Source organism: Trichosurus vulpecula, chromosome 1, assembly GCF_011100635.1.
Source record: "Trichosurus vulpecula isolate mTriVul1 chromosome 1, mTriVul1.pri, whole genome shotgun sequence".
Lineage (NCBI taxonomy): Eukaryota > Metazoa > Chordata > Mammalia > Diprotodontia > Phalangeridae > Trichosurus > Trichosurus vulpecula.
This window is the reverse complement of record NC_050573.1, coordinates 71,042,183-71,067,887: the sequence shown is the minus strand read 5'-3', so window position 1 is coordinate 71,067,887 and position 25,705 is coordinate 71,042,183.

Genomic DNA, 25,705 nt, shown 5'->3' with positions numbered 1-25,705 from the left:
CTTGTGGTGTTCAGCTGTTTTTCAGTTGTGTCCACTCTTCATGACCTCTTGGGGGGTTTTCTTGGTAAAGATACCAAGTGGAGTGGTTTGCCAATTCCTTCTCCAGATCATTTTATAGGTGAGGAACTGAGGTACATAGGGTTAAATGACTTACTCAGGGTCAATCAGGATCACACAGCTAGTAAGTGTTTGAGACTGGATTTGAACTCATGAAAATGAGTCTTCCTCTTTCCCAGGCCGGTGCTCTATCCACTGTGCCGCCAAACTGACTCAGGCTCAATAAATATTCATCAATTGATTGATTGAGGTTGTCAGGTCAAACCTTGTCATTTTATAAGATGAGACCACAGAAAGCCCCATAAGGTAAAGGGACTCCCCTAAGGACATAGGAGCAAGTTACCAAACTCAGGCCTTCTAGCCCCAAATCCTGTATCCTTTCTACTATGTGATGCCATTGCTTAGAAAGAGTGATGTATTTTGGAAGACAAAAAGACTGTCTAGGCGTCTGCCCGACGGATGGTGACTGGCTTCAGCCTTCTGTCCCTGGCAAAGGCCCCCTGTCTGGCACTAAGCCTGAAGAACACACTTTGGTTAGTGGAACCTAGAACCTCACAACCAGAAGAGACTGCAGAATATGAACTGACTGATTGAATGTCAAAGCTGGGAGTAACTTTGGAAAATGGAACCTCACTGGGCAGTGGTCTTTGAGGCTATCTAGCCCAACCCTATTTACAATTTTAAAAAGTTGATATATTTTGTTTTCACACCTACATTGCCCAATTCCTCATTCCCCATCCAGGGCCATCTTCTATAACAGCAGAGGGAATCAGGACCCCCTGGGGAGCCATGGCTTGATCCCTAATGGGGACCTTGGCGTAATCCCAAGGGGTGATTGACTAACCAATCAGAGGATAGGAAGGTGGGTCCAACCCACCCTCCCCTTAATAGGATTTGATGAATGAATGATAAAGCATTTATCGAACATGCACTATGTGCGAACCACTTTCCTAAGTCCTGGGGATACATAAAGAAGTGTAAGACAGTCTCTGCTCTTGGGCACTCACATCCTAATGAAGGAGACAAGGCATATGGAAGATTTCAGCTGCAATTCAGATGGAAAAGTCTCCTGGTCCTTTGGGTACCGCAGCAAAGCAGATGCTTTTTCCTTAATGTCATTTCCACTGATAAAATCCTATCAGTTTCTGACGTTGAACCGCTTGACAGTGCCAAGGACTTTGGTGGTGAGAACTTTCTCTTCTGGGTCTTGGGCAACTGTGTCTGTATTCCTGGCAGGAGTAGTTGCCAAGCTATGTCTCCACAGGCAGAGCTTCCTAGGATGATGGCTGAGGACACTGGGCTGGAAACATTGCTGTTCTGGAGATTCTTGGGTTCAGGGTCCAGGGCTGTCTCCAGGAGCACAAGGTGGTGGTGTTATTTGGCATATCTCCTGCCTCCTGTCTCTCCATCATGGTGCCTGCTTCTTCAGCTAGTCTGGCTTGCAGACCCTATGAGCAGTAGTTGGTTGGTAATTGGTGAGGATGTGGGTAGAGAAGAGTCTCTACAGGCGTCCATTCCCCAGAGGATGGCTCCAAGGGCCGGACAGGAAGCAGGACTGGTGACCTGGGAGGTGCTGCCACTGCCAGGGCTCCTGTGCCCATCTGCCTGTGGGTGGTGTTGGGGCAGCAGTTGTGGCTGGTGGTGGTGACGATGCTCCCCCTCCTCCATAGTGATTTCTCTCCTCAGAGATGGCTGAGGGGGCTGGCTGGGAAGCAAGTCTGATGGCTTGAGAGATATGACTATTACCAGACTCTGAGGGGAGCTGGTGGTCAAGGGGGCAGTGGGGGCCTGACCTGCCCAGCACATAACGTCTCTGGTATCTCCCTCAGGGTGCCTTGATTCCAACACCACCAGACCTACCATTATTCTCAGTGCTCCCCCATACCACCTCCCTCTGCTGAAACTCCCTCTACTCACTGAGCCCTCATAGCAGCAGCTGGATAGATATGCCTTTGGGAAAATTACACACACACGCACACACACGCGCGCACACACACACACACACACACACACACACACACACACTCACACACACCCCAAACCACCTCCTGACTCACAGATCATCTTGAGGCTATGGCAAGCACCCCTTGGAGAGTAGGCTCTGGGTTCTCGGGCAGTTACAGTCAGCCAGTCAATAAGCATTTATTAAGCACCTACTGCATCTCAGGTGTTGTGCTAAGCACTAGGATTACAACTACCAAAAAAAAAAAGGCAGTTCTTGCCTTCAAAGAGCTTATACTCCAATAGGAGAAGACAACACACAAAAGGATCCTGAAAAGGTGTGTGTGTGTGTTGAGGGAGGGGGGGAAGTTGGGCTACTCTGCAAAGGGCGTGAGAGGCCCAAAGGAGGGCACCCTGGCAGGAAGGTAAGTGGCAGACAGGAGCCGCCCTGACTTCTTGTTTTGGGCAGGGCAGAGCGTGGCACGCGGGATGATCAGACATGGACGGGTCAGGGCGTACCTGACAGGCTTTTTCACGTCATCTTTCCCCTCAAAGCCTTCTTCTGTCTTCTGAACTTCCTGTTCACAGGCACCTCATCCTTCCAATCATCCGGGTCCACAACCTCATTGTCCTCTCTCTCCTTTTTTGAAATCACAAATGCTCCTATGCCTGTCATTTCCTCCATTAAAGTATAAGCTCCCCGAGGGCAGGGACAGCTCTTAGCACCGGTGCTTTTTTAATCAATGCCCGTTGATTGAGCCGTCTTTCATTTCTCATTCTCTCCTACCCCACATCTCGGATCAATTGCCTGGCCCAGTCATTTTTCTTCTGCCCTCACAAAATCCCTTGCTTCTGTCCCCTTCTCTCCACTCACACAGCCACCACCTAAGTTCAAGCCTCTATGTGTAGGTTGTTGTTGTCATCTTTGAGTTGCTTTTCAGTCATGTCTGAGTCTCCATAAGCCCATTTGGGGCTTTCTTGGCAGAGATACTGGACTGGTTTTCCTTTTCTTTCTCCAGCTCATTTTACAGATGAGGAAACTGAGGCAAACAGGGTCAAGTGACTTGCCCAGGGTCACACAGCTCCTACGTGTCTGAGGCCAGATTTGAACTCAGGATGATGAGTGTTCTTTACTCCAGGCCTGGTGCTCTATCCACTGTGTCACCTAGCTGCATACATGCATACATACACACAAGTGGCTGTATATATATACATGTGCATATGTATACACACATATACATCTATATTCCATATGGTCTACCACCTCCATAAAGAAGAGAAGGAAACACATTTTCTCTGCTCTAGGGCCAAGTTTGGTAATTACAATTACACTGGCTTCCATTGCAGTTTTGTTCTGTCCAATGACATGGTTGTGATCATTGTGGTGCCCTGACTCCTCTCACATAATTTGTCATCCATTCATGTCTTTCCACGTGCCCCCGTATTCGTGTTTCTTTTTTCTTACGTCACAATACCACCACATTACATTCTTGCACCACGACCTGTGTAGCCATTCCCCAATCAATGGGTTCTTTGCTACTATGAAAATGCTGCTATAAACATTATGGTATACGCGAGCACTTTCTCCTAATTGTATGTGCCTAGCAGTGGGATCTCTAAGTGAAGGGCTGGGAACGCTGTGGTCGCTTTCTTAGCATAGTTCCAAATCCCTTTGCAGAATGGTTAGGTCAGGTCACAGCTCCACCAGCAGGGCATCGATGGGCTATCTTTCTGCAGCATTGACTACTTTCAGCTTTTGTCATCTTTCCTAATCTTCTTCATGATAGGTGAAATTTGAAAGTTGTTTTGACTTGAATTTCTATTATTATAATTAGCGATTTGGAGCAATCTTTTATATAATTGTTAATATTTTGTAATTCTCTTTTAAGAACTTTTTGGTCACGTCCTTTGAGCACTTGTCTGTTGGAGAATACCTTTTGGTTTTATAAATGTTTGTGATTTTTCTATATGTCTTGGACATCAGTTCCTTGACAGAGATATTAAATATGATGGTCTATGATACAATCAATTATGGATGATACCAATATATGTACATCATGATTGGACATGTATAACCTGTATCACATGGTGAGGGAAGGAGGAGAGAGAAAATTCAGAACAAAAAAACTTTTCAAAATGAATGTTAAAAATTATCTTTACAGGTAACTGGGGAAAAATAAAATATTATTTTTTAAAAAGATATGTACATCAACAAAGTTTTTTTTTCAATCAACTCTTTATTTCTTATCTTAGTTGTTTTAATTTAGGCAGTATGGGTGAATAAACCAGTGGGCTTGAAGTCAGGAAGCCCTGAATTCAAATTCAGCCTCAGATACTTATACTAGCTGTGTGACCGCGGGCAAGTCACTTAACCTCCTACTTCAAAGGGTGTTGTGAGGATCAAATGAGCTGGCATTTGTAAAGTGCATAGTAGGCACTTAATAAATATTTGTTCCTTACTACAAAAGCTTTTCAGTTTCATGTAATCAAAATTATGTATCTTTTGGGAGCACTGACATCCCTTGTCTGACTAAAAATTCTACTCCTTTGAATGGGACCTGATCTGGTTTTCTTCTAATTGTTTTATGTCAAGCTCGTCATTCTGAGAGGCAGTACCAGCTTCAGAGTGGTACAGTGAATTTGGACTCTGAGGGTCTGGGTTCAAATCCTGGCTCCACACCTACCACTTGTATGACCTTGAGTATCTCACTTAAACTTCTCTGGGCCTCAGTTTCCTCACCTGAAAAATGGAGGGTTTGGATTTCTAGCTCTAAATCCTTTTTTCCCAGGGTTTTTGCAAAAATCACATGTCATGAGTGCAAAGCTCTTTGTGCACATAAACTGTGATATAAATCTGAACTGTGCTCTTCGGTAGGCAGGGAAAGTGAAACCCCCGTTTTAAATATGCAGATACAGAGCTTCATAGGAATTAATGCTCTGCCAGTGGTCACACAGCTCCATAAATGGTACCCTGGTTTTCTAATTTCAAGTCTAGGGTTCCTTCTATCACATTATACATTCTTTTTGTTGTTATGGTGGTAGTTTTTAGGCAATTGGAACCAAATTTGAACTCAGGTCCCCCTGACTTCAGGGCTGGTGCTCTATCCACTTTGCCACTTAGATGCCCCCACATCATGCATTCTTGACCATGTCAAGATGTCTCAAGGAAGCCTCCCAGCATGTTGCTTGGTCTCCCTGTAGGGACTTAGGGGATAACATATACGAGAGTCACTCAGTGGATGAATTGTAATTTGCGCCATGGGAGGGGGTCTCCTCGTCAATGAGAAATATGCTGCTCAACATTTGTGTTGATGACTTGGATAAAATCGTAGATGGTGGGCTCATCGAACGCGTAGATGGTAGAAAGCAAGAGAAAGAGCCAGTGCACTGGATTATAAAACGAGGCTCTGTTAAGATCTCTACAGGCTAGAATAATGGGCCAAATACTGCGGGATAACACTTAGTAGGAGTAAATGTCAAGTATTTCACATGGGTTTTAAAAAAACTTTTTCATTTCATTTGGGTTTTAAAAATTCAAAAGTACAGAATGGAGAAGCATGGTTAGATAAGTTCATATGAAAGGGAGCTGAAAGTTTTAATGAATTGCACGCTCATTACCAACGAACAATGTTATTTTAATCAATCAACAAATAATTATTAAGCACCTACTGTGTGCTAGGTACTATGTACTAGGGGATGCCAAGAAAAAAAAAGAAACAGTCTCTGCCCTCATGGAGCTTACAGTCTTTGCGGGGGATGTCCAACAGAGCTAATGCATTACAAGGCAGTAATAGCAGCATCCAGAAGAAGAGAGGTAAACTTGGGGAAAGCCACAAAACAAGACTAGGGCAGCTAGGTGGCACCATAGCGGATAGAGCACTGGGTCTGGAGTCAGGAAGACTCCACTTCCTCAGTTCAAATCCATCCTCAGACACTTAATGGGTGACGTTGGGCCAGTCACTTGACACCATTTGCCTCTGTTTCCTCATCTGTAAAATGAGCTGGAGGAGGAAATGGCAAACTACTCCAGCATCTTTGCCAATAAAGCCCTAAATGAGGTCACAAAGAGTTGGACGTGACTGAAAATGATTGAATGACAACAAAATAAAATAAGATAAATAAAAGCTAGCCCTTTGTTCTGGCAGTGTTCCTGTGGTTTAAAGACCTAAGGCTGGGGACTTGTGAAATGGGACAATACCTGCCGGAAACTCATTCACAAGAAGCATACTTTTTTTTCTTGCCCTGAGAAGTATTTATTATTGTGTTATTAAACTGCATTGTTTGAGAGGTTGAATGAAAAATAAAAGTCCCACTGTACCTTGCCTTGATCAGACCATGTCAGGAGAATTGTTCATTTCTGGGCACCATTTTAAGAAGGACATTGACAGACTGGAGCATCCACTGTGTAGTTGAGAGGTCTGGAAACTATGTTACATGAGAATTAAAGACTATAGGGATGACTTTGGGGGAGGGGGTAGTAAGGAAAATGTCTTCAAGTATTTGAAAGAAAGTTATGTGGAGGAGAGATTGAACTTGAGAGGCAGAACCAAGATGGTGGCAACAGAAAGAAGTACAGGGAGCTCCCTTTTCCACCCCACCCCCCTTGAAGAGCAGGGTCTTAGTTCTAGCTTCTAGCCCAGTCTGAAGCCTGCAGAGGAAAAACCAGAGCAGGAATCCCAGACCAAAGGGAAACCTACAGTTCTGGCACTCTGAATCTGCACAATTTTCTAAGTAGCTGATAGGAGCTAAGTCTAGAAGCAATCTACTGGAACTCTAAGTGGGGTAAGCCTGAAGGTCTATGATTTAATAAGGCGTATGGAGGAAACAAGCATTTATTAAATACCTACTATGTGCCCTGTACCATGCTAAGTGCTTTACAAATATTGTCTCATTCGATCCTCACAACAACTCTGTGAGCTAGGTGCCATTATTATCCCCATTTTACATTTGAGAAAATTAAGGCAAATAGAGATTAAGTGACTTGCCCAGGGTCACACAGCTAGTGGCTGAAGTCAAATTCAGACTTGGGTATTCCTGATTTCAGGTCCAGTGCTTTATCCACTGTGCCACTTAGCTGCCTCTAATCCAGGTCAGGAACTTGCAGAGCTCAGACCAAGGGAGCAGTGATCAGATTTTGCCCTGGACTATTTTCAACAAGTCCTCAGCCTGAGCTGTCTATCCCTGAGATCTTGAAAGTAGCAGCAAGACTAGCATAGCCATTCCCTCCAAAAGTATTAACTTATATTAAGTCCTAAATCAGGAAGTAATCTGGAAGAATGAGCAAACAAAAAAATAATAAAAAAAATAATAACCCCACCATAAAGAACAGTTATGGAGATAGGAATAGTCAAGATACAAGATACAGAAAAAGAAAACAACTCCAAAATATCTATAAGCAAAGGCTCAAAGAAAGCACAACTTGGGCATGAATTCAACTAGAATTCCTAGAAGAGATGTAGTGTGAATTTTAAAATCTTTTTACAAATGAAGTGAGAGTGCTAGAGGAAAAAATTAGAATAGAAATGAGAGCTTTGGAAGAAAGGATTATAAAGGGAATTAATAATTTGGCATAAGAGGTACAAAACCTTGTCCAAGAATAAACTCACTGGAAATTAGAAATGATCAAACAGAAACTAATGACTTCATAAAACAACAGGAAATCTTAAAACAAAATGAAAAGAGTGGGCTGGGGCGGGGGGGAGAAAATGTAAGGTATCTCGTAACAAAAACAAATAACAACAAAAAAACAGATCAAGGAGAGAAAATGAAAATATCATCAGACTACCTAAAAGCCATGAACCCCCACCCCCTCAAAAGAGAATCTACGTATCATATTTCAAGAAATTACAAAATAAAATTGCTGCATATCTCTTAGAATCAGAAGGAAAGATGGAAATAGAAAGAATTTACTGGTCAATTCCTGAAAGAAACTCCTGAATCATACACATCATCTTTCCATGTAGGAATGTAAACAAAACAGTTCAACTTTAGTAAGTCCCTTGCAATTTCCGTTTCTTGATTTCCTTTTCATGCTTCTCTTGATTCTTGTGTTTGAAAGTCAAATTTTCTATTCAGTTCTGGTCTTTTCACTGAGAAAGCTTGAAAGTCCTCTATTTTATTGAAAGTCCATATTTTGCCTCGGAACATGATACTCAGTTTTGCTGGGTAGGTGATTCTAGGTTTTAATCCTAGCTCCATTGACCTCCTGAATATCGCATTCCAAGCCCTTCGATCTCTTAATGTAGAAGCTGCCAGATCTTGGGTTATTCTGATTGGGTTTCCACAATACTCAAATTGTTTCTTTCTGGCTGCTTGCAGTATTTTCTCCTTGATCTGGAAGCTCTGGAATTTGGCCACAATATTCCTAGGAGATTTCTTTTTGGGATCTATTTGAGGAGGCGATCGATGGATTCTTTCAATTTCTATTTTGCCCTGTGGCTCTAGAATATCAGGGCAGTTCTCCTTGATAATTTCCTGAAAGATGGTATCTAGGCTCTTTTTTTGATCATGGCTTTCAGGTAGTCCAATAATTTTTAAATTATCTCTCCTGGATCTATTTTCCAGGTCAGTGGTTTTTCCAAGGAGATATTTCACATTGTCTTCCATTTTTTCATTCCTTTGGTTCTGTTTTATAATATCCTGATTTCTCATAAAGTCACTAGCTTCCACTTGCTCCAATCTAATTTTTAAAGTAGTATTTTCTTCAGTGGTCTTTTGGACCTCCTTTTCCATTTGGCTAATTCTGCCTTTCAAGGCATTCTTCTCCTCATTGGCTTTTTGGAGCTCTTTTGCCATTTGAGTTAGTCTATTTTTTAAGGTGTTGTTTTCTTCAGTGTATTTTTCAGTATTTTTTTGGGTCTCCTTTAGCAAGTCATTGACTTGTTTTTCATGGTTTTCTCGCATCCTTCTTATTTCTCTTCCCAATTTTTCCTCTACTTCTCTAACTTGCTTTTCCAAATCCTTTTTGAGTTCTTCTATGGCCTGGGGCCAGTTCATGTTTTTCTTGGAGGCTTTGGTTGTAGGCTCTATGACTTTGCTGTCTTCTTTAGGCTGTATGTTTTGGTCTTCTTTGTCACCAAAGAAAGAATCCAAAGTCTGAGACTGAATCTGGGCGCGTTTTCGCGTCCTGGCCATATTCCCAACCAACTAACTTGACCCTTGAGTTTTTCAGTGGGGTATGACTGCTTGTAGATTACAGAGTTCTATGTTCTACGTTTGGGGGGGAGGTGCCAGCTCTGTCAGAGCCGCACTCCTCCTTCCCCAAGGACCCCCAGTCCAGACTGGGCTCAGATCTTCGGCAGGCTGTGCACCCCTGCTGTGATCCGCCACTTAATTCCTCCCACCAGGTGGGCCTGGAGCCGGAAGTAACAACAGCTGTAGCTGCCCCTCCTCCGCTGCCCCCGGGGCTGGAAGCCGAACCGCGAACTCCCTCCACTCCCGCAGCTTTTCCCACTAACCTTCTCCGCAGTCTTTGGTGTTTGTGGGTCGAGGGGTGACTGGTAACTGCCGCAGCTCACATATTCAGGGCGCTAGGGCCCCCTCCGCCCGGCTACCGGTCTGGATCGTCCACGCCGCTCAGGCTGGGCTCTGCTCCACTCCGTTCCCAGCTCCCAGCTCCGTGCGGAATAAAGCTCACCCAGAGACCATCCGGGCTGTCCTGGGCTGGAGCCCTGCTTCCCTCCGCTGTTCTGTGGGTTCTGCTGTTCTAGAATTGGTTCAGAGCCATTTTTATAGGTTTTTGGAGGGACTCGGGTACGGAGCTCACTCTAGTCGGTGCTTACCAGCCGCCATCTTGGCTCCGCGCCCCTGAAAGAAACTCCTAAATAAAAACTCCCAGGAACATCATTGTCAAAATACAGAGTTTCCAAGACAAAGAAAAGCACTGTAAGCAGACAGAAACAAAGAATTTAAGTTCTAAGAAACCACAATCAGGATCACACGTAATTTGGCAGCCAACACCAAAAAAGAAGCAGAGAACTTGCAATATGATATTCCAGAAGCAAAGGATATAAGTTTACAATCAAGAATACCTTACCCAAGAAAACTAAGTACAATCTTATACGGGAATAAATGGTCCTTTAATGAAATGAGAATTTTCAAGAATTCCTGATGAAAAGACTCGAACTTTATAGAAGCTTTGAAATGCTAACATAGGAGTCAAGAGAAATAGAAAAGGGTACACATGAATGTACAATCATAAAGAATTAAACAAGGATAAACTTTGCATTCCAATAAGGCGAAATGATCAGTGTATCCCTCTAAACCCCATCATCATCAGGAGTCATAGAGGGAGTCTGATTAGGTAGAAAGCCTGGGACTGGTTCCAATGAGTCTTAATGGTTTTAAAAGAAAAATGCACAAGGAGGAGAAGAGGAATACAATGGGGGAAAGGGAAACGAAGGCTAAGTGAAATTATCTCATAATTGTGATGTGCAAGTAGAAGTCTATACCAATAGGGAGAAAGGGGGAGGACAAGTGGCTGACATTCAAACCTCACTTTAGTCTGAATTAGTCAAAGGAAGGAAGAATACCTACCTACACAATTTGGTGCAGAAACACATTTTACTCAACAGGAGAAAAGGAGGGGATGGGGAGAAGGAAGAAGGGGGAATTAGAGGGAGGGTAGATTAACGTAGGGATTAGTCCTAAGCAAAATAAATTCTGAGAACGTATAAAAATATGTATAGTTCTTTTAGCGATGGCAAAGAAAAGGAAACCATTGAGCTGTAAGAAATGATGGAGGAGATGGTTTCAAAGAAACCTGAGAAGACTTGTATGAACCGATACAGAGTGAAGGGAGCAGTACAGGAGAACAATTCATACAGCAACAACAGTATCGTAAAGACAAACAACTTTTAAAAACTTGAGAACTGATCAGTGTAATGACCAACCATGCTTTGAAAGGACTTATGATGAAATATGTTACCCACCTCCTGATAGAGAGAGAGGTGAAGGACTCAGAGTGTAATTTGAGGTTTGTTTGGGTTTTTTTGTTGTTATGTTTTGTTTTGTTTTTTGGACAAAGCCAACAAGGAAGTTCGTTTTGCTTAACTATACATGTTTGTAACAGTGGTTTTGTTTTTCTTTCTTTCATTCTCAGTGGGGATAGAGGGGGGGGGAAGAGAAGATGGATTTTTGCTGCTTGAAAAAAGTTTAAATTAATCTGTTCTTTTAAAAGAGGGGTTATATTTGTTCTGCTTGGCCTCAGAGGTCAGAACTCAGGAGCAATGGGGAAAGGGAATGAGGTGGGGGAGGAGGTTGCAGAGAAAGATTTTGGGTCAATATAAGGCAAAACTTCCAATTCAGTCTAAACCTGCATGATGTGGGGAGCCTTTCTCATCATACACATCAGTCATTTGTTTATAATTTCTTGCATTAACTGAGGGGATCTTAACATGGGATCTGTGGAAAGACATCAGGGTTGGGGTGGTCTATGAACTAGGATGGGCAAAAATGATTTTTACTAACCTCTAACTGAAATTTGGCATTCCTCTCCAATGTGAATGTAGGAAACAACCTATTCTTCTGAACAGGAAGCCATAGACTTTGCCAGGCTGACTGCCAAAGAAGTCCAAAACACAAAAAAAGGCTAAGAGAGCTTGAGTGATTTGTTCATGGTCACATGACTAGTATGAGTCAGAGACAAGATTCGAACCCAGGTCTTCCTGGGCTCCTGTACCACACTGCCCCTCTGTTAACAGTCATGGGAGGTATCCATCAATGGAATGAGCTGCCTCTGGAGGTGGTTTCCAGGTTTCGCTTTCCAGGGACTCTGTATAGCCTGTGCTCTTTCAGCTACAGCTTAGACCTTTGGGATCATTTCCAGTTCTGAGATTTTGCAATTCTCCTCTATAAGGAAGCATCATAATTGGCACTGGATGCATATAGGAACACATGGCCCATCTGTAGGTTGTCCCTTCTTGCTATAGGGATCCCATTGGACCACGTTTTAGAATGGATATTGACAAACTAGAGATCTTTAGTCCAGGCATTCTTAACCTGGTTTGTGCTATGGACCCCTCTGGCCATCAGTCTAGAAAAGTCTAGGGACCCCTTTCTGAATCATGTTTTTAAATGCATGAAATAAAATATATATGTGATTGCAAAGGAATCAAAAATATATTGAAATACAGTAATCAATGTATTTTTTAAAAGACTCTCAGGTTAAGAACCCCTGATTTGGAGGAAGGTAACTGAGATAGTGAAGGGACTAGAAACCAGTTCACAGGAGGATTGGTTGGAAGAAACATAGAGCTATTTGTGTGGGATACAAGGTGACTCGAGAGGTCTTAATAGTCGCCTTAAATATTTGAAGGGCTGTCGTGTGGAAGATGGATTACCAAGGTGTGTGAGAGCCAGCTCCTACCTGGAGGGCTACCTTGGGAGAGCTGGTTGTTAAAATTTCAGTGTGAGCATTTATACCTCAGAAATTGGCAAAGGTTACAAAGCAGGGCTTGATTTATTGTTTGGTTGATCGTCTAGACTTAAGAAAGTGATGGGGGAAATGTTAATAATTCGGATTAAATTGAGAAGTGTGTCATGCCTGTTAAACATTTACCAGCATGTCCCTGAATTAGACTTTGCCTCTTCCTAGGCCCCGTGACCTCAGACAAAGCTTTGTCCTTCTCTGGGACCTGATTTCTCTGTAGATAAGCTGAGAGAATTGGACTGGACCATCTCTAGAACTCCTTCTGGCCTTCACATTCTCTTGTTTTACTGCCTCCAGAGCCTCCGAATTTCAGCCAAAGCTAAAGGCAATTTGGGAATAAAGAGGCTTTTCTGGCATTAGTTGGGGCCAAAGACCAGCCTTGCCACGAGGCAGTTCCCCAGAGTCATCTGGAATCTTTAGCCAAGGGCTGGTTCCTTTGCAGTCCACCAAAATTGCCTATGGCCAAATACCCATCCCTGAGTGCCCAGGCAAAAGGCCATGGTGGCTGCTGCAAATGTCATGGGGTCCCAGACTCATAGATCTAGAGCTGGCACGTCAGAAATGCCTAAATTCTTGGCCCTTCAACAATATCACTACAATAAACAACTAAAAATCTTCTTATTTCTCCCTCATTCTTGTCTCTCATTTTCTTTTTCTTCCTCTCTCCTCCCTCTCCCCCTCCTCCTCCTCTTCTTCTTCCTTCTTTCTCTCTTTTCTTCTTCTTCTTTTCTATTTCTCCTTTCTGTCTCTGTCTCTGTCTCTCTGTCTCTCTCTGTCTCTCTCTGTCTCTCTCTCTCTCTCTCTCTCTCTGTCTCTGTCTCTCTCTCTCTCTGTCTGTCTCTGTCTCTCTCTCTCTCTCTCTCTCTCTCTCTCTCTCTCTCTCTCTCCCTCTGTCTCTCTTTCTCTCTCTCCTCTCATATGAAAAATCAGACTCTGGTGGCCCCAGAATCCAAATGTCCACTTTATTCTTTCCTTTCCCCCTCTTGGCCATCTCCAGTGACTACACATTGAAGAACTCTACTGCATCATTCATTTAAGCACTACTGTATCATTTATCACCAAAGATCATTTACTCTGAGTCAGGATGTAATTTTGAGAAGCCACATGACAAAGTAGAAAGAAGTCTAGATTTGCAGTTAGAGGGCCAGGGTTCCAGACTCAGCTTTTTTATTTATTACCCAAATGACCTTGGCAAAGTCATTTAAATTCTGTGATCTTAGTTACTTCATCTAGTTACCTCAGGGGGTTGGAGTAGGTGGCTCCAAAGGTCTCTCCCAGTTCAGTATTTCTGATCCTCTCACCTGCTTGCTGCTCCTCAGAGGCATTGCTAAGGCTTTCTCTCTTCTCGATGAGCTGCCTCTCTCCGCTAAGGCCAGGATCTACATACTTCACTCACTTTGAATCTTCCTGTTCTTATCCCTTGATCTTCCTTCTCCTCTTACAGAATTTCAAGGCTAGGAGGGATGTCAGAGGTCACCTAGGCCATCCCACACTGAGAAAGAATCCTATAAAGTATCTGTCTGCGTGTGTTGAGGAGGTTCATCTTTCAGGTAGTAATCATAGGGGTCCTAGGACTTAGAACTGGAAGATGACCTTAGAAATCCCCTAAGCGAGAGGGCACTCTGTCTTCCTTGGCCTTTTCCCCATTGAAGAGGGCCTTATTTTGGCTTCTAGGACCCTCCTCACACTTTGTGATGTTACTGATGTATCGATTGCTACATGAAGACTTTGAGGCTTTGATGGGGACCAGGCCATGATTATTGTTTACGATGTCACTTTTATTATTATACCATTTTGTACTGAAACTGTATGTGCACCGCCCCCACAAACCTCGGATAGACCCATAATTGGAATATAGCTGAGGGAAGTCATACTTTATTTTTAAAAGAGAGAATAGGTAAAAAGGAGTGGTTAAGTAGCATTGTATGTTAAGAAGAAAATACTTATGTAATGACATCTAGGAACTGGAGGTGGGAAATATGGTAGAGAGCGGTTGGTTGAGTATCATCAGTCAGAGCCGTAGGAGAGATATCATCCTGTGCTTATGCTACAGACCGCCTGGTCAGAAAGAGGAAACGTGAGATTTCAGGAAACAAATCACAAACCTGGCATGGGGATACAGCATCACAGTTATGGATGTCAATTATTTAAGCATCTACAGTAGCTGACAGATTCTTGACTTGTTTTAACAATTATTTAAAAGTGACAGTGGGAACTGAGCAACAAGGAAGAATAGGGCTCATGGGGAGAAAGGGTACTTGATTACAAAAATACAAGTACAGCATGGGAAGTATGGCTAGACAACAGTCCATGTGAAAGAAAATCTGCGGGTTTTAGTGGACTTCAGACTTAAGAGGATTTATTAGTGTGATATTGTAGCAAAAAAAAGGATAATTAATTAGCTGACATCCTATTTAAACCATAGCTGAAGTATTGTGTTCAGTTCTAGGCAATAATTTTAGGAAGAATATTTAAAAACTGGAGTGTACTATGGCATCTAAAAAGCCTCATTACCGGGAGGGGAAGTAACTCATTAAATAGGAAGATGTTTTTTGGGAGGAGCATGAAAGGGAACCCCACCCCATTCAAATAAAAATACCTCAAAGGATCATGTTAGAGATGAAGGTTACTTAATCCAATAACATCACTATACAGAAGGGGAAACTGAGACCCCAGAAAAGGAAAATTACTTGTTCAAGGTTAGAGAGGACTAACGACTCTTGCTGAACTTGAGGCTGAGCTGAGGTGGAATCTGATAGAGCCCAAGTGTCCTAGATTGACAGACGGTCAGGACCTTGGAGACCACCTTGAACTCAGTGTTGGTGTCAGAAAAGGGACTAAAAGCTGGGTTTCCCGACTCCTTGTTCAGCACTCTTTGGGCCAGGACAACAAGCTGAAGTGGGGTGAGCGGCTGGTATAGGGAAGTGAGATGATTACTTTTGCTTCTTCCCTGGCCCCTAGCATACCTTCCCACTGACCCCATTCTCCATTTCCACTTTTCTGAAATGTTTGAGAAGCCAGGGAGGGTAAAATTCAAGGGAAATAAATAAAGTCTCTGGGATGAGAGGAATGCTTTTGATGCTTTCCTCTGGACTCACAGGACAGCCCACCACACTTTCAACCCATTCTTCCTCCTGACCCTTGGGTTTCCCAATAGCAAGAAGATTTGAGAATCCAGGGAACAGTAGCAGGTGCTTCTCCGGGACATAGTCCTCTAACAGAGACTGAGGTGCTTCTCCTTTGCACTGCCTTACCCTTCCTAAAAACCCCTCCCCCAGAGCACCAAGGGATAACCATGGACAGGGAGCTAATTCAGGGGGTCACTGGAGACAGCTCCAGGCTAATTGTTAAATTCTCAACGTGAGCATTTATTCTGTCCCCCCCATTCCCAGCCCACCCCACCCCCCAGAAATCAGCAAATGCTACAAATTAGAGCTTGATTTATTGTTGCGTTGATTGCCTAGACTTAATAAAATGAATGAGAAAATGTTAATGCAGAATAAACTTTAAAGTGTGTTGTGGGTACATTCTTTTTCCTCTGGTTGTTAAACATTGCCCAGCACACCTCTGGCCACATCTCAGACCACTAGTCCCTGGTCACTCACTGCCCTGCCCCATCTCTCTATGGTTAGAATATGCTTCAAGGGGGTCCCTGAAGGATGATCATCCTTCACACCAAGAGGACTCTCACTGTGCCCTCCTTTCCTGTCCCTGGGTTGGGCTGGAGCTCTGTCCTGCCAGCCATGGCCTCCAACCTCTCTCTCCCCTCTCCCATGGAACACCAAGTCCAAGCCAGTCTCCCAGGAGGAGGACCCTAATACTCTCCCTCTCACCACCCTGTCCCTTCTTCCATAGAGACATAAACGGGCGATCAGAAACCTTTTATATTTTTCTTGGGGCAAATTCCTGCCCCTTGAGTAAATGCTTTGTCCTGGGACAAAGCCCTGGTCTCCCTGCCCTAGTTCTGGCTCTGAAGATTCCAGTCACTGGAAATGAAAGGCTCAGAGAACCTGAAGGTAGAAGGGATGTTCAGAGTCATCTAATCCAACCCCTTCATTTTACAGATGAGGGAAGCGAGGAGGGAAATGAGCCACCCAAGGTCACACAGAGATGAGATCCGAACCCATATCCTCTGAATTAAAATTCACTGCTCCCAATGATATTGTAGGCTGGACTGAACTCAGTTGGATCAGATAACTTCTGGAGTCCAGCGCAGGCCCTAAAGGATCAAGCCTAAGCCAGAGGGGTTAGTGTTTGATGCTCCTGGCTCCCCAAGGCAAGGCTGCAAGGGTAATGCACATTCCCAGCCTCCTTCTCCCCTGGGAGCTGAGCACACGGGGATGCAGAAGGAAGAACCTGGCCTGTCAAATATAGAGAGAGGAGAGAAGGCAACAGCTGGCTCTGTGGGATGAGTGATGAGGTCGGCCGTGTTAAATACAAAGAGATTGATCAGCTGCAGCCAAAGCAGATTCTGGAATCAGCAGGCTGAGCAGGCAAGCCCTTGACTGACAGAGAGAGTCACAGATGGCAGGAGAAATGCAAGGTCAATGGCTGGGGCCTTCAAGAAACGTTGAATGCCAGGGTGGGAACCATGCAGGCCCTAGACTGCGGTGCCAGCCTGCCCCCTGCCCTTCTCCCCTGGGGATCCATTTAGGATGATAGGATTTGGTACGGGGAGACACCTCAGAGACCACCCTGTGCAACTGAGACCCAGAGGAAGCATCGTACTTGTCCAAGTTCTTACACAGGTACTTGAGTCCTGGTTCTGTCACACAGGTAATAGAGGTGAGATTGGAACCCTGGTCTTCTGCCTCTTGACTCATCACTCCTTCCATTAACCCATGATGCTTTCACACTCTGTCATGCATTTTTCCAAGTAGAAAGGTTTTTCAGATTGTTTGCCCAAGTTTTTTTTAAAGTTCTATTGCACCTTTTACTTTGATAACTTAGTTATTTTCCTTTAACCCACACCCCACCCCCATCCTGCAAGGAATCCCTTCCTTGTAACAAAGGAAAACGTTCAGACAAAGCCAACTGAGCCAGCAACCCATCTGGCTTTGGACACCCCATTGTATACACTGGCAATTTCCATCTCTCTGCGGAGAAGAGGAAAGTATGTTTCCTCCTCGGTTCTCCAGGATCAAGGCTCACGTACTTGAGGCTGAGATGGCCTAGGTAAGGGTTCAAGACTAGTCTTTGCCTCCAGCTGGAATCAGTCGGTCAACCCATGTGTACAGAGTACCTACAGAGATGAGCAAAAAAGAACTGGGGGTTTATTCTGGAGAAGAGAAGCCTTGGAAGATGATAAAATCCATCTTCAATTATGTGAAGGGCTGTTGTGTGGAAGAGGGATGAGACCACAGAGGACAGAACTGGGAGCAACGGGTGGGAGTTGCAGGGAGGCCGATTTAGAGTCAAAGTAAGGGGAAACTGCCCAACAATATATGTTAGAGATATCCCCAAATGGAATGGGCTGCTTTAGAAAGTAGTGAGCTCCCTGTCACTGGAGGTGTTCAAGCAGAGGCTGGATGGTCACTTATTAGGGATGTTGTAGAGAGAGCCATATTTTAAAATATGGGTTGGACTGGATGTGCTCTAGGGTCCCTTCTAGCTCTGATATGGTGGGAGAGCATATGCTCAGAACACAGAGCTGGAGGACCCTTGGAATATAGACTTTGGGGACTGAAAAGGTCCCATAAATATATAGAATCCAGACCTTGAGAGCTGGGAGGGGCTTTGTAATGCATCTAGTCCAACCCTTCTCTTACAGATGATGGCACTGAGGGATTAGAAGGCAAGTATCTCAATAAACCTAATATCTTGAGCAGGAACTCAAACTTCTGGTCCTGTGATCTTACCACTCTATCCCAGCACCCTGTGACTCCTTAAGAGGGCAATGATGTTGGGGAAGGGCCTTGAACCTGTGGCACATGAGGACTAACTGAAGTGTACAGTAACAGAAGTATTTTTGCATCAGAGCCATCAGGCTTTGCTGCTGACAGATTTGCACATTAAAGACAGGAATATGAACTCGTGGAGTGGAGGATATCCACCATGCCCCCTTAGCTCACGTATTGCTGTGTCTCCATTTTGATTGCAAAGCCAGAGAGGATTTTAGGAGCATCTAAGAACATTGTACAATATGTCCTCTGGGCTCAGTCCAACCCCAGCTCATACCAGCAAGTTGGATCCCCCAGAGGGGACCTGATGACTTTTCCCCTCAGTGTTTTAGGGTAAAATCATTTGATGATCCTGAAGGACTGGGGCTTCTAACACCATTGTTCACAAGCTCCCATCTGGTATTTCCTACCCAATATCAATTAACCAGTTGATATCAATTGACTTATACAAAAGGATGTTTACTGAGAAGGTATAGCGAGGACCGAAGTTACAAAAAAACAAAACCAGCCCATGCCAAACTGGAGACACGGTCTCCCTTCTGCACAAACACAGATCCTAGGGAGAGTGAGCTCAAACTTATGGGAGTCCTTTTCCTCCCTCTATGGAATCCTGACCAGGTTAACTTCTGGGTGCAGGGTAGCTGATGGACTAATGATTCCATTTCTCAGCTAGGCTGGCTCCTTGGGGTATCTCAGACACGGGGTCAATCCACTGCTGAGCCGGGTCAAGCAGGTTGTTCCTCAGGGTTGGCTACCAGCTCCAGCGGTTCTGGTTACCAACTCTGGTTGCTAGGGGAATCTTTGATGAAAGGAAAGGAAGGAAGCAGCATTTATTAAGCACTTACTGCATACCGGGCACTGTGCTAAATGCTGGAGATACAAATAGAGGCAAAAAGAACAGCAGTTCCTACCCTTGAAGAGCTTACATTCTAGTGAGGAAAACAACACACGAAAGTGAGCTGAAAGGGGGGTAAAAGGGGACACGAAGGTACCAAGCAAGCAAGGCGGGGGGGATGATTTTGAAGTCCGGAGAAAGTCAGGAACAGGGGCAGGAAGAGAATGAAGGCAGGCTGGCTCAAGATCCTTTGCAAAGTGGAGGCTTCCAGAGGGACTCGCCAGTGGGCTTGGCTCTTCCCATATTTCAAAGGACACGAGGTTGTAACCTGGCCCATTCCATCATCTAAGTCAGGAGAGAATCAACACAAAGGAGATAGAGGTACCATGTGTTTGAAGATGGGTAGGAGACAGGACTCGCTGTCTCTTCCCAAACAGTGGCTGAAAGCCCAAGGACAGGGGCACGGCTATCCTCCAAGGGTGGAGGAAACTCAATTTGATTCTATCATCAGTGCTCCAAGTTCTAAAGCCAATGAGAACAGTTGTCACCACACAGTACCAGCTTCTCTGTCACTAGTGGCTGGAAGAATGCTCCCCAAAGTTCCATGTATTGGATTGAAAAAGGCAGAGTACTATGCATCCTCTAAGGTCTGGGCCCAAATTGGCCAGTCTCCCATTATGATTTGAATTCCAAACTACATAGCAATTTATCATAGAAAGCTTCAGTCTTTCCCCCAGAAATAGGATACATACATGAAGAAAGGCTCATCTTAGCCTGGGGATATTCTGCTTGGCTTTTTGTTAGCTGGGTATGGTGGCTAAAACCAAAGAATTGTGATCCCACCATTATCACAGAGAGGCTCTATGCCATAACAGACTGAATCTGAGATGGTTTGGCTGGCATGGAAGAGATGAATGCCTCGGAGAAATGTGCCCAGTAGAGATTCTGGAACCAGTGAATACAATGCAGTGAGGCTGGTAAAGCCCAGGGGAGAAATACACCCAGTAGAGACACTCTTCCCGGTGAGGTTAGGCCCTATGAGCTCAGCAGAGACACCAAGACTAGCAGAGTGAGATGCCCGTAGATACTACAAAATCAGCAAAGCCCAATGAATGAGTGCAGAGATACCACCACCAGCCAAGTGAGAGGTGTCTAATGAATTCACCAGAAGATATAGGCAGTCCCGCAGCATTTAGAAGTAGGAATTATCTCTCTGCGTGTATGCCTACATGGACATGGGTGCCTCATAAACAATCCTTACGCATGCTTGTTTTTCCCACTTTGGGTGTGTCTCTTTTTTTGGAGAATGTGCCATAGATAGGATCATGGAGGTCCATGCTCTACTGCAAATCTTTCCATCCTGATTTGTGTTGCTTGGATGACCAGAGAAAGTCAATGTTGGTGGAGAATCATGAGAAGACTTAGTGGGGGAAATGATAGGTTGCAAAATGGAATAGGGATTCAACTATTTTACTTTGGGGCAAGGAGCAGTGAAGGGAAGGTAAAAGTAAGATGGGATGCCTCCAGAGGCGGTACGTTCCTCATCCCTAGAGGTCTTCAGGCAATGACTTCTCATTGGACAGGGGGTAGTAGAGATTCTTTTTCACATGTGGCTTGGAGTAGAATGGTGGTCCCTGAGGTTCCTTCCCAGGCTGGAATTCTGTAAGCCTTGTCTCTCCAAATCAACTTAGGAATGTCCTCAAGGCAAGTCTGGGGTTTTTCTTTCAACATCATGCCACCCAGTTGACAAAGAAAATGTTTGAATGTGTACTTAATGATTAATTTAAAAACCAGGCAAAGAGAGACTTTATAACTTTGCTCTTCAGCCTGGCTCTGTCATTGATTAGGGTAGAAGGGTCTTGACTAACCGGTTTGAACCACTTTGTAATAGGGGGACAGAGCTCCAGAGACAAAAAAATCTACCTGTCTCCGCTTTGGTCAAAAATCAGTGCCATGGCTTCTGTGTACCAGGAGTCTTTCAGAATGTTGTCCTACCACCAAAAAGCATTATAATTAATATTAATAATTAAGTCCTGTATGACTGGCACTCTGTCTGTCACCTGTCCTCCAAGAGCAACTACCTGTAGTGAGTACAATATTTTGGGCTCATGTCTACAGAGAAACTTCTGGTGAGATGGTTAAGTGAGAGGCTTGAGGAAAACCCTGCATAAAAACACTTCTAATACAACCAAGAAACACAGTGGAATGAAGAGAAATATCTAGAAGGAACTAAGACTGCCTTATCTACCTCCTGCCCCTCAGAGATGAGAACAAAATCATTATAAGAACCCCCAAGGGAGGCTGAAAAGTTTAGTAAGAGAATGGAAGGAAGGTAAGACATTGGAGAAGCATGGGAAGACTTGTATAGACTGATGGAGAGTGAAATAAGTAAGCAGAACCAGGAAACTAAACACTGCAATGTAACTGGAGAGGAAAACAAATGAAATGACTAAATGCTATGTAATTACAATAACCAGTGGCCTGAAGAAAAGTTGATATATATATATACAAACATATATACACACTTCATATGTGTATTAATATATAATATATATTCTTTACAAAGAGGAGGAAATATGTGCATATGTATCCATACACACATATACATACATGTACACACACACAACCTTTCTTCTTTTCAGAGTTGGAGGACTATAGGTAGGGAATATTGCACATGTTATCAGACTCAGCTGATTAATCAACAAGCATTTACTAAGTGCATATTATGTACCAGGCACTGGGTACTAGGTGTTGAGTTTACAAAATCTGAAATAATCCCTATCCTCAAGGACTTTACATTCTAGCATGTGTCTGGTGGTTTTGTTGAATTGTCCCCCTCCCCCCCATTTTATTCCTTTACAAAGAATGGCTTGCTGGGTAGGAGGAAGGAAATAAGCATTTATTAAACTCCTACTGTTTGCCTGGCACATTGTGCTAAGTACTTTAGCGATACTATCTATTTTGATCCTCACAGCTCTGGGAGGTAGGTGCTGTTATGATCTTCATGTTATGGTTGAGGAAACCAAGCCAGTCGGAGGTTAAGTGACTTGCTAAGGGTCTTAACAGCTAGAAAGTATCTGAGGCCAAATTCGAACTTGGGATTTACTGATGGTAGGCCCAGCACACTGTGCACTATGCTGCCACCTAGCGGCTTCCGGGCAGAAGAGGGGAAAGGGATCTAGTTAGAAATAAAGGTAATATAAAAACAAACAATATCATTAAATTTTTTTCTAACTACATAGGAAAGAAAAAGATTCCTTTCCCAGCAAGAAGGCTGTTAAAAGAGAACCAAAGAAGAATTATGGGAAGAGATAAAGGAATACAATTAGTGCCCCTACAGAAGAATTCCACAATGAATGAATCAACATTTATTAAGCACCTACTGTGTGCCAGATACTGCGCTAAGCACTGAACCAGGGAACTGGTAGCTTTGGAGGAGGAGGTGAACATTTTTAGTTAAAAGAAAACAAAAGAAACAGATCTCAAAAAATTACAGAGATGCAACAGGAAATATTAGAAGTCAAAAGACAGAAAATTAGGACACACGTGGTCGCTACAATGCGCGTCAAGAGAGGGGAAGAATACTATGCGTTTGTCCCATCAGCGCCAAAGCTCACTTTCGTAGTGACTTTGACGTAGCACTTCCAGGTCTCCTCTGGTTCTCACAACAACCCTGGGGGGTAGGAGCTGTTATTAACTCCATTTACAGATGAGGAAACTGAGGCAGAGGTGAATTGACTTGCCCAAAGCCACATAGGTAGTAAGAGCCTGAAGCAGGATTTGAATTCAGATCTTCCTGACACCAGGTCCAGATCTCCTCCAGGGCCTCATGATGAAGCTGAAGTAAACTTGGGGCTTGATGATTAAGTCAGCAGGAGGTCCTTCCAAAGCAGGGCAGCTAGATGGTGCAGGGGGTAGAGTAAGAGACTTGGGAGTCAGGAACACTTGATTTCACATCCTGTCTCAGACGTTTACTAGGTCTCTGCACATCTATCTTTCCAGGACCAGTCTAAGTTTAGTGACTTGTCACCAGAAGATAGCTTCCAAGTAACAGGCAGCTAGGTAGCTTAGTGAACAGAACTCCCACCTGGGAGTCAGGAGGTCCTGAGTTCAAATCCAGCCTTAGAAACTGTGTGACCCTGGGCAAGTCACTTCACTCCTGTTAACCTGTTTTCTCAGCTGTAAAGTGGAGACAATAAATAACACCAACCTTTCTGTACTGTTGTGAGGATCAGATGAGATGATAATTACAAAGCTCTTAGCACCGTTGCTGGCACATAGTAAGCACTATGTAAGTGTCAGCTGTTATTATTAAGGATTTTATTTTTATAGCACTCGTAGGAAATCTCAACAAATGTACACAAGGACGGGGACCTACACCAACCAATCCCATTGAAGCACAAACAAGGAACAGCCCCTGATCCAAACGCTACCAGTCCTTCTGGGCCCAGCTCAAGTTCCCCATAAGTAAACGTAAATCCTCTTTGGCAGGGATGGTTCAACTTAACAAATACAAATTCACTAACGGCTTATTCCAGGCCAGGCACTGTGCTAGGTACACGGGACAATACAAAGATCTGCCTCCAAAAAAAGAAAAGATCCTGCCCTCAAGGAGCTAACATTCTAACATGGGGAGCATGGAAATTTTCACAGAAGTGACCCCTCAGCTGAGCCTAAAAGGAAGGTGAGATTTCTAAAGCGGAGGTGAAGATAGAGCCATTGAAAAGGGCTTGTGAGGGACAAGTTGGTGGTGCAGTGGAGAGAGAACTGGCCCTGGAGTCAGGAGGAGCTGGGTTCAAATTCGGCCTCTGACATTTACTGTATGACCCTGGGCAAGTCACTTAACTCCGACTGCCTCCCCTAACAGGGGAAAAAAAAAAGAAAAAGAAAAAAGAAGATGGCTTACACAAATGCATGCAGGCAGAAAATGAAAGTATTGACTATGTGGAATGACCAGTAGCCCAGTCTGTAAAAATAGTATTTAATCAGTTTTGAAAAGCAGGGAGGAGAGGGACTGTGGAGGCCAGTAAGGAAGGTTTTTTGAGAAGCTGAGTCACAGGGTCGATGAAGTGCCTTGGGAAGAGGAGGTTGGCAGGTGTGTGAAGGATCGATTGGAAGGGGGCGAGGTTGGAGGTGGGGAGGCCAGTTAAGACTCTCTTGCTATATATAGTCTAGGTGCGAGGTGGTGCGGGCTGTGTTTAGAGAATACAGGGGAGGGGACGGATGGCAGGGATGTCACATGCGAGTGACGGAGACTGTCGAGAATTATTGTTTATTTCCTTTGTGCCTGGCCCCTGCCTTGTCAAAAAGGCTCCTTGGGGTCCCAATCTGCTTCAATCATCATCCACTGACATTTATCTAGTATTTTAAGGTTTACAAAGCACTTTAATGCATCATTTCATTTAAACCTCACAACCACCCTGGGAGGCAGGTATAGCCAATATCATTTCCTCCCACCCCACCCCCACCCCTTTTTTTTCCTAGATAAAAAAAAAAATTACTTAGGCTGGACAAGTGTCTTGCTTTTGGTCACAAAGTTGGTAAGTGTCCAGAGACAGATTTAAAGCAAATTTCTTCTGCCTTCCAGCCCAGCTTTCTTCATATCAATCACCCTATACGGGGGTCTTTATGATGCTACAGGAGATGTGACCACAAAGGGAGACGGGGTAGTAGGTTTCTTCTTATCAGTCACACAAAAGATACTTCAAGAAGCAAGAGACAATATAGTGTATGCTAGATTTAGAGTTTGGAGGGCCTGGGTTCAAATCCTGACTCTGTTACTTGTGACTATGGACAAGTCCCTTTGCCTCTCTAGGGACTTAATTTCCCCATCTGTAAAATGAAGCAGCTGGACTAAATGATCTTCCAGTATTTAGAAGCGAAAATAATTGTATTCCTCAGCTTTATGGCACTTCTCTCATTAACAACCCTGTGAGTTAAGAAACGTAAGGCTTCTTATCTCCATTTTAAATATTAGGAAAGTGAGGCCGAAAGAAATGAAAACATTGAACCCTGGCTCACTTAGCCAAGAAGCATGAGAGTTTGGATTTTAATTCAGGGTTAGGATTCTTTCCCACACCACGGGGGCCATAATCCTAAGGACAGTTCATGTCCTTTGCAATGATTCTATGACACACTTGGACCTGGAGGAAAGTCAGATGTCACTCTTCACACTCCCTCACCTCTGGCTGATGCCATTTTGTGTCCCTCGATGCTTTTAGCAAGAAATCATTCTGCTTTCCTCCATTTGTGCAGAACAAACATGCTAAATAAATCTAATCTATGGATAAAAGTGCTTTGCATTGACTGAAATGAGTAGAACCAGAAGAATAATTTATACTGTAACAACAACATTGTAAAGGCAAGCAACTTTGAAAGACTGAAGAAATCTCATCAATGCAATGACCGACAATTCTATTGGACTGATGATGAAGTATGCTATCTACCTTGGCAGAGCGAAGATGGACTCGGGGCTCAGAAGGATGAAATTGAAATATAAATATATACATTATATATATATATGTATATACATATATAAATATC